Source organism: Crocodylus porosus, unplaced genomic scaffold, assembly GCF_001723895.1.
Source record: "Crocodylus porosus isolate Cpor-Errol unplaced genomic scaffold, CroPor_comp1, whole genome shotgun sequence".
Classification (NCBI taxonomy): Eukaryota; Metazoa; Chordata; order Crocodylia; family Crocodylidae; genus Crocodylus; species Crocodylus porosus.
Window position 1 is genome coordinate 47,666,643 of NW_017728949.1, and position 7,453 is coordinate 47,674,095.

Here is a 7,453-nt window from a genome sequence, read left to right on the forward strand (position 1 = left end):
GGACAACATTGAAAGGGTCCAGAGAAGGGCCACCCGCATGATCTGGGGACTACAGGGCAGACCCTACATTGAAAGACTGCGGGACCTAAACCTGTTCAGCCTTCACAAGAAAAGGCTGAAGGGGGACCTGGTGACTGTCTACAAACTCACTAGGGGGGACCAGAAGGGTTTAGGGGAGACACTGTTTCCCCTAGCGCGCCCTGGCATGACAAGGAACAATGAACACAAATTATTAGAGAGTAGATTTAGATTAGACATCCGCAAGAACTACTTCACAGTTAGGGCGGCTAGGAGCTGGAACCAACTTCCTAGGGAAGTGGTGCTGGCTCCTACCCTGGGGATCTTTAAGAAGAGGCTTGATGACTACCTGGCTGGACTCATTTGAGTCCAGTCTTTTCTCCCGCCCAGGCGGGGGGTCAGACTTGAAGATCTACAAGGTCCCCTCCGACCCTACTTCTATGATTCTATGATTCTATGAGCAGGCTTGGGGTTGAAGCAAGGGAGAGGGGGGTGGGGGAGAAGTGGGACCAGACCTGAGGTGGGGAGGAGGCCCACTCCTTCCCTTGCCTAGCCACTGCCACAGTAGGCCATGCCCACTTCTCCCCCCCCTCACCACTACAACAGGCCAGCTTCTCCCTCAGCTCAGGCTTGGTCCTCATCCCCACCCCAGGCCTGGTTCCACTCCTCCCCCACCGCCACGTCAGGTCAGAACCCACTCCTCCCATCCCCCCGACTGTCACTGGGTCGGTCCAGGCCCGCTTCTCCCCACCCTCGGACCCAGTCCTCTTCCGCATTGGGCCTGGACCCACCCTTCCCCTCCCCCCACTGCTGCTGCCATGGCATGCCCACTATTCCCCCCACTGCCACTGCATTGGGCCTTGCAGAAGTGGGGAGGGGCAGGCTGAGGCCAGAGGTGGTGGCCTCACCCCCCCATGGCATCCTGATCCCAACTCCCCTCCAATGTCCCCACTGCTGTCATCTGCAAGGAGTAAGGGGGTGGCAAGGCCAGCTCCAGTGGCCTCGCCCCCCCACACTCTATTGCCATGACCTGCAAGGAGCAGGGCGGGGGGGTGAGGGTGCTGGCCTCACCCATCCATTGCCTTAAACTCCAGGAAGCAGGGCGGGGAGGGGGCAGGCCACCAGAGCTGACCTTGCTCCCCCATCCTCTGTGTTCCTGCCATCATGGCAGCACTCCACTGCCACCAGCTCCTTTTGGAACACTTGGTCGCACTCTGATTGGCTGTTTGTCAGCTTTAGTGACAGACAGACAGACAGACAGAGGCTTTTATAATATTACATTTTCATCTATGTAGACAAAAATATGAAATTATTATGAGAAGAGTAGTCCCATGAGAACTGAAAGGGTAGGCTCAAGCATTTCACACAATTTTTCAGTTCAGACTTCAAAGTCTACCACTATGAGATACTTGAAAGATAACCTATGCATTTCCTTAAGTATCATAGAATCGAAGGACACCTGCAAGATCATCAAGTCCATTCCCTGCCATAGGCAAGAAGCTACTGGGTTCAAACAAGCTGAACAAGGCTTATCCAGCCTCATCCTGAATACCTCCAAGGATAGTGGAGCACAGCACTGCCTCCGCTGGGAGTGAGCACCAGATTTTAGTTAGCCTTACGGAAAAGAAGTTGGGGTTTTTTTGGGGAGAGGTTATGTCCAACTTAACCTCTATTAGCTTGTTCCCACTGGTCCTCATCCTCCCTTGAGGTGCCTTTATGAAGAGTTGCTTCTCTAGATCTTGGTGCTCACCCCTGATGTACTTGTAAGCAGCTATCAAGTCAGCTCTCAGTCATCTTTTACTCAGACTGCACAGGCCCAGTTTCTGGGATCTCTCCTCACAGTGTCTATCCTCCAGGCCCCTAATCATATGTGTGGCCTCTTGAGCTTATCCACATCCATCCTGAAGTGTGGTGCCCAGAACTGGACACAGTACTCTGGCTGTGATGTCACCAACACCAAACAGAGAAGAAGCACTTCCCTGGATCTATTGGCAACACATTAGCTGATGTATGCCAGAGTTATATTTGCCCTGCTGGCAACCTCATTCCAGTGTTGGCTTGTGTTCATCTTCTGGTCGATTGTGACCCGCAGGTCCTGTTCAGAAGCTGTGCCAGCCAGTGGACCAACACCCATCATGATGTTATGGTGGAGGTTCATCTTACCTAGATGAAGAACCCTCCAACAGGAGAACCTTGTTAAACATCATCTGATTCCATTCTGCACATAAAACCAGTCTGTCAAGGTCATCCTGGATCCTTCCCCTATCCTCTGATGTGCGTGGGTGTCCCCACAGCTTAATATCATTGCAAACTAAATCACTGAGCTTTCCACCCCCTATTTCTCTATGCCTCTTTCCCTAAAACCTCCACGTTTATTTCTCACTTTTTTCAGATTCTTTCTCATATCTAACTGGGACTGAGGAGACTCTGGACCAAACTTGCCAGTTGCACAATAAATGAAAGCAGCTATAAAATGAACCTCAGACTCTGTGTTGAAGGAAGTCATATACAAGATCAGGGATGAAGGTGGTCAGTCACAATTAGTGTCATGGTTCCGCAGCCCAGGAATGTCCATTGTGGAATTACTTCTCTCCCATTCCCCTTAAGTTAAGGCTATAAGGTCTACAGCGCACAGGCAGAATCAAGAAGCTTCTAGGTACACATCAGTCATATGCAAAGGCTCTTTTCTCCTGCACACCTTCAGGAACTCCAAGAAGGTGAGAACAGAGGAAATCTGACATGAAGTCCAGGACAAAGAGGAAGCTCCAAAAAACAACTACTTGAAGCCATAAAGAATTGGAGAGATGAGAGGCCTGTATCCAGGAAGATTACTAAGAAGACTTACATCTCTGGAGTCCAAAGCCAGTTATTCCTGATCTACAAGGCACTGTATCTGGGCTTTGGAGTTAGAAACAGCATCTGAAGAGCTGCATGAGGACTTGGACTTCAAATACCCTGAGTGGAAGGGGCAGTGGAGAGCCCAAAGCAGTAAAGAGCATCTTAGACAAGTGGATATCATTGCTACTGAGCAGGAAGTTCTGCTTATCATTCAAGCAGCACTAAAGCAGTGATGAGTATTTGTAGAGGAGTTGGGGAAAGGAGGGGGAGGGGAGGAGGCACTAAACAACAAAACTATCGCAATACATTTTTACTTAAAAACTAACTCAAGTCTTTAGCTGTTAACAGCTTGATCATGGGAGTTAGTGGCACAGCCTCTGAATCAGAACTTCTAGACACTGGGGTTAGGTACAGATATTCAGAAAGCCTGATGCAGAATCGACCTAAGTTATGTGGTTTTCTGTAAGCAGCATCATTGATCAGTAGCATGCAAAACACACATTTGCCCTTTGGTGGGAGGAGAGGGGGGCAAATCTTAGACTTGGCTCACCATTTTTAAACCAGTTTGTATGTGCCAAACTTCTATTCTGTTATGGGTATGGGTGTATTTTGTTTGCTAAACTTCTGTTATGGGTACAAACCAGTTTCCAATCACTTACCCCAGTAAAAGTGTACAGTCTGTACCTGGCCTAAATGCTGGATGCTACAAGTGGAAGAGAAACAATGGAAAAAAACAAAGCTTCAGTTGCCAATTTGATTTGGAGAAGATTTGGCCCAATTCAGAGGAAGAATCACCAAATCCAAATTGAATCAGGAGACAACCCCTCCCTCCCCCGAATCAATTTGGAGTCTTCAAATCAATTTGGAAAATGATTAGGAAGGCAGTCTTTCAGGGAAACAGAAACTGAGAAGAGGGAGGGGGAACGGGTGGGGGAAAGACTGACATTTAATAGACAGCCAGTGACTGTGATGTTTCCTTGAGTCCTCTTCCAATCACACTGCTCTGGGGAAGGGATGTAGAAAAAGCATATAAGCCTCTCTCTGAAGACTTTCTGTCCCTTTTGTGAGCTGTTTCTGCTTGAGCAAAAGAGGGGAGCATGGCTGGCCCAGAAAAAGGTGGGTGGGCAGAGATCTAACCAGCACTGGGAAGGCCCCCGGCTACAGGATACCTTCCCTGCTGTTTTTATCCCCGTCACAAGTTTTGCTTTGAACAGTTTGAGGTGCAGTTTCCCAGAAACCCTTGCACCTATCTCTGTGAAACTTAACACACCTCATGCCTTCAAAAAGGGCTATCATAACACACCTCATGCCTTCAAAAAGGGCTGTTTTTACCCAAATCTGCCAAAAATTGACAGTTATAGGTATTTCAGTGATTCCCCATTATAGTCTATGGACGAATTACCAAATCTCTCCGAATCAGTGCCAGATCTTCCAAAGCCAGTTAGGCTGAATCAATTTGGGACAGTGATACAAATCCCTGAATCGAATCTCCGTCCTCCAAATTGGCTGGATCTGAATCAAATACTTCCCTATTCACACAGGCCTACTGGTTATGTTCTGTTCACTCACCCTTTCACCCTTCTGCCACTGTGTGACACAGAATACTGGACAAGATGGACCAACGGTCTGACTCAGTATATGGCAGTTATGTTCCTACTATGCCTACTCTCAGTGCTGCTTCTATAGCACTTCAACAGAGATGCCACCTAAAAAATAATCCCCTCACCCTGCAGGCAACCTAAGTCTTCACAACAATGTAGTCCTAGTGCTTTGTGCTCATGCTCCTCCTCTACAACCTCCAGTGTTGAGGAATTCTGCAGCTATTAAATCCCTAATCCACTGTCTCTGCTGGCCCCCGGCTTCAGGCAGCCTGCATGATGTCCTTCGTAAGACATGCCATAATTCGTTATTAAAACGTCTCCTAATGCTCTTCATGTATCTATTGCCAGGCTAAGAATTATATTAAAGATGAGTAGGAATCTTTGCCTTGAGTTCCATGCCTCACACATTACATGCTGGATTACACCCATGGACTGACCCTGTGCTACTCATGCAGTTCGCATGGCCAGACAGGTTAAGCACTACTGCAGTACAATGCTCAACTTAAGTTAATTTAGTTGAGACAAGTTCTGCAGTGAAGACAAGCTTCTGTGGCCAAAGGCAAATAAATCAACAAATAAGCAGTTTTGGAAATGAACAGTCTGGGAACCAAAGGAAAGAAACCAAAAGACTGCCCATTTGGGAATGCCATCTTGCACAGTAGCAGAGTGCATTCTTCAGACTCACCGAGGATAACAGAAAACAAAGCTGTGGATACTCACCATTTCTGAGGATCTGTTATAAAACTACATACTGTGTTTCTTTGTATGATGCAATTCAATGTAAAAAAACGTAAGTGGAAAGAAGCTATGGCTGTGATAGAGGCTCAGGAAAAAAAATTAATTGCTTCAACTCAGTACATTAAGTCTTCTAGTCTATCATTATTGTAACTAGGGGTGTGCAAAAGGGCTGTATCCAATTGGGATTCAGCCTGAATTGGCTATACTGATCCGATTAGTTGATTCGGATCATTGTCCTGATTTGATTCGTCGGAATCCGAATCCTCAATACAGATTTGGAGAATCAGTGATTCATCCATGACACAGCTTTAAATGTTTTTTCTACATACCTGCAGGTACCAGGCATGGCTCTTGAATGTTCCGAAGGCAGGACAGATGAAGTGTCCCACAGGAGTGCAGGGGGCGGCCTTGCTCACTCTCCGGTGAACCCAGAAATGGACCAGAAGTGCTTCTGGTCCACTTCTGGGTCCACTGCCGAGTCTGCTGGGGATCCCCCACCCCGTCCTCCGGTGTGACACACTATCCACCCCAGCATCTCAGCATTCACCAGGTACCACCTGGTACCTTTAGGTATGTAGAAAAAACATTTAAAGCTCTATGTTCAAATCATCGAATCTCTCCGATTCAATTCAGAGAGATTAAAGGGTCTCCTGATTCAATTCAGATTCGGAGACTCAGCCACTGAATCGGGCTGAATCTCTGCTGAATTGAATCAGCGACTGAAACTTCTCACAGCCCTAACTGTAAGTGCTTCAATTATTAAAATATTCCTTTTCAATTATTTTTGCATAGAAGAACTTATGCCCTGAAGTTAAATTTTCCATGATTCATGGGTTCATATCATGACTTATCCCTAAGATTCAGAACCTCATCACATAGTTAAAAATTGCAATAAAATCTAAAAGTCACCCTTTTAGTGTGAAGAATTCAGACCTAAAAATGTTATTCATTATTGTTCACTGTTTAAAGTATTTTAATTACTTCATAAGCAAGCAGAAGTAGAAACATGACAAAGCAGCTCCACCACACAAATAATTATTAAAAGACAAAGTAAGCAATTCAAAGAAGCCATGGTTTGATAGTCATTCAACAGTCACTGCTAGTATTCACCAAATACTACTGAATATATTTGAAAAGATCAGGATTGGGCTATGAACATTTCCAGAAAAGGGATTATAGTCTTAAAAAAGTAATAATAAATGGTTAAAATATCCCTATTCATCGTTTACTTTCCTAATGTGTTCTTTGTGTACACGTGGTGAAGCTGATCTTTTAACTGAGAAAGCCTCTGTTTTCACTAGCTTATCACAATTAACAACAAATTCAGTGGGATACAGTATAAATGTGTTTGATCTATTTCATGACATATCTTAAAGTACAAATATATTCCACCTCTGTAATGCACTGCATACCCTCTATCATTTAAGAAATTAAATTGTTCATCCCTCATAGTATGAGTATGCTGCTGCATAAATCTTAGTTGGGCTGAGAAAATAAACTGTACTGCAAGTAACCTAAGTAAACCAAAGTCAATTATCATTTCTCAGGAGAAAAGACAAATCACATGCATCTATGCAGCAAGTGTCTGATGCATATATGAGGAGACATATTATGAACAATTCATAACAGTAAAGCAGGGAGCCATGCCATGTAAATGTACTTAAGCACATTTTCTATTATAACCAGTGCCATTTTAAATTTTGTACAAATCATACATTCAGGAACAAGGGGAAAAAAACCAAGTCAGCCAAAATTGCAATTCCTTGCTGTGATATGAAATATATATGAAACAAATGAAGGCACCTGCAATTTGAAGATCACTACATTACAAGGTTTTACCTGGTATTTGCTTATTCTCTGGTATTTGCCTGGTATATACCTGGTATTTGCTTACTTTCTATAAACTTACATCCTAAAATGCAATATTCTTAATCTGTATCTGCTTTGCTGTTTCTTGCACCTAAATGAATTGATAAGTAGATCTAGGGCATTCTGTCACACCAGCTTCAGAAATGATGCCTATGCATTTAAAGGGACTCTAGACACCTATCTAGGATAACGCACACTATCTCCTACCTCTCTGAAGACTTAGGCTAGGGATAGACATTACACATAAACCAGTTTAAGTGATCAGAAACTGGTTTAAACCTGTAATAGAACAGACATTCAGTGCATATAAACCAGTTTCAAAATGACTGAAACCAACTTGAGTGAACCTGACTGAGTAAACCTGACTGAATAACTGATTTGGCTCAAAC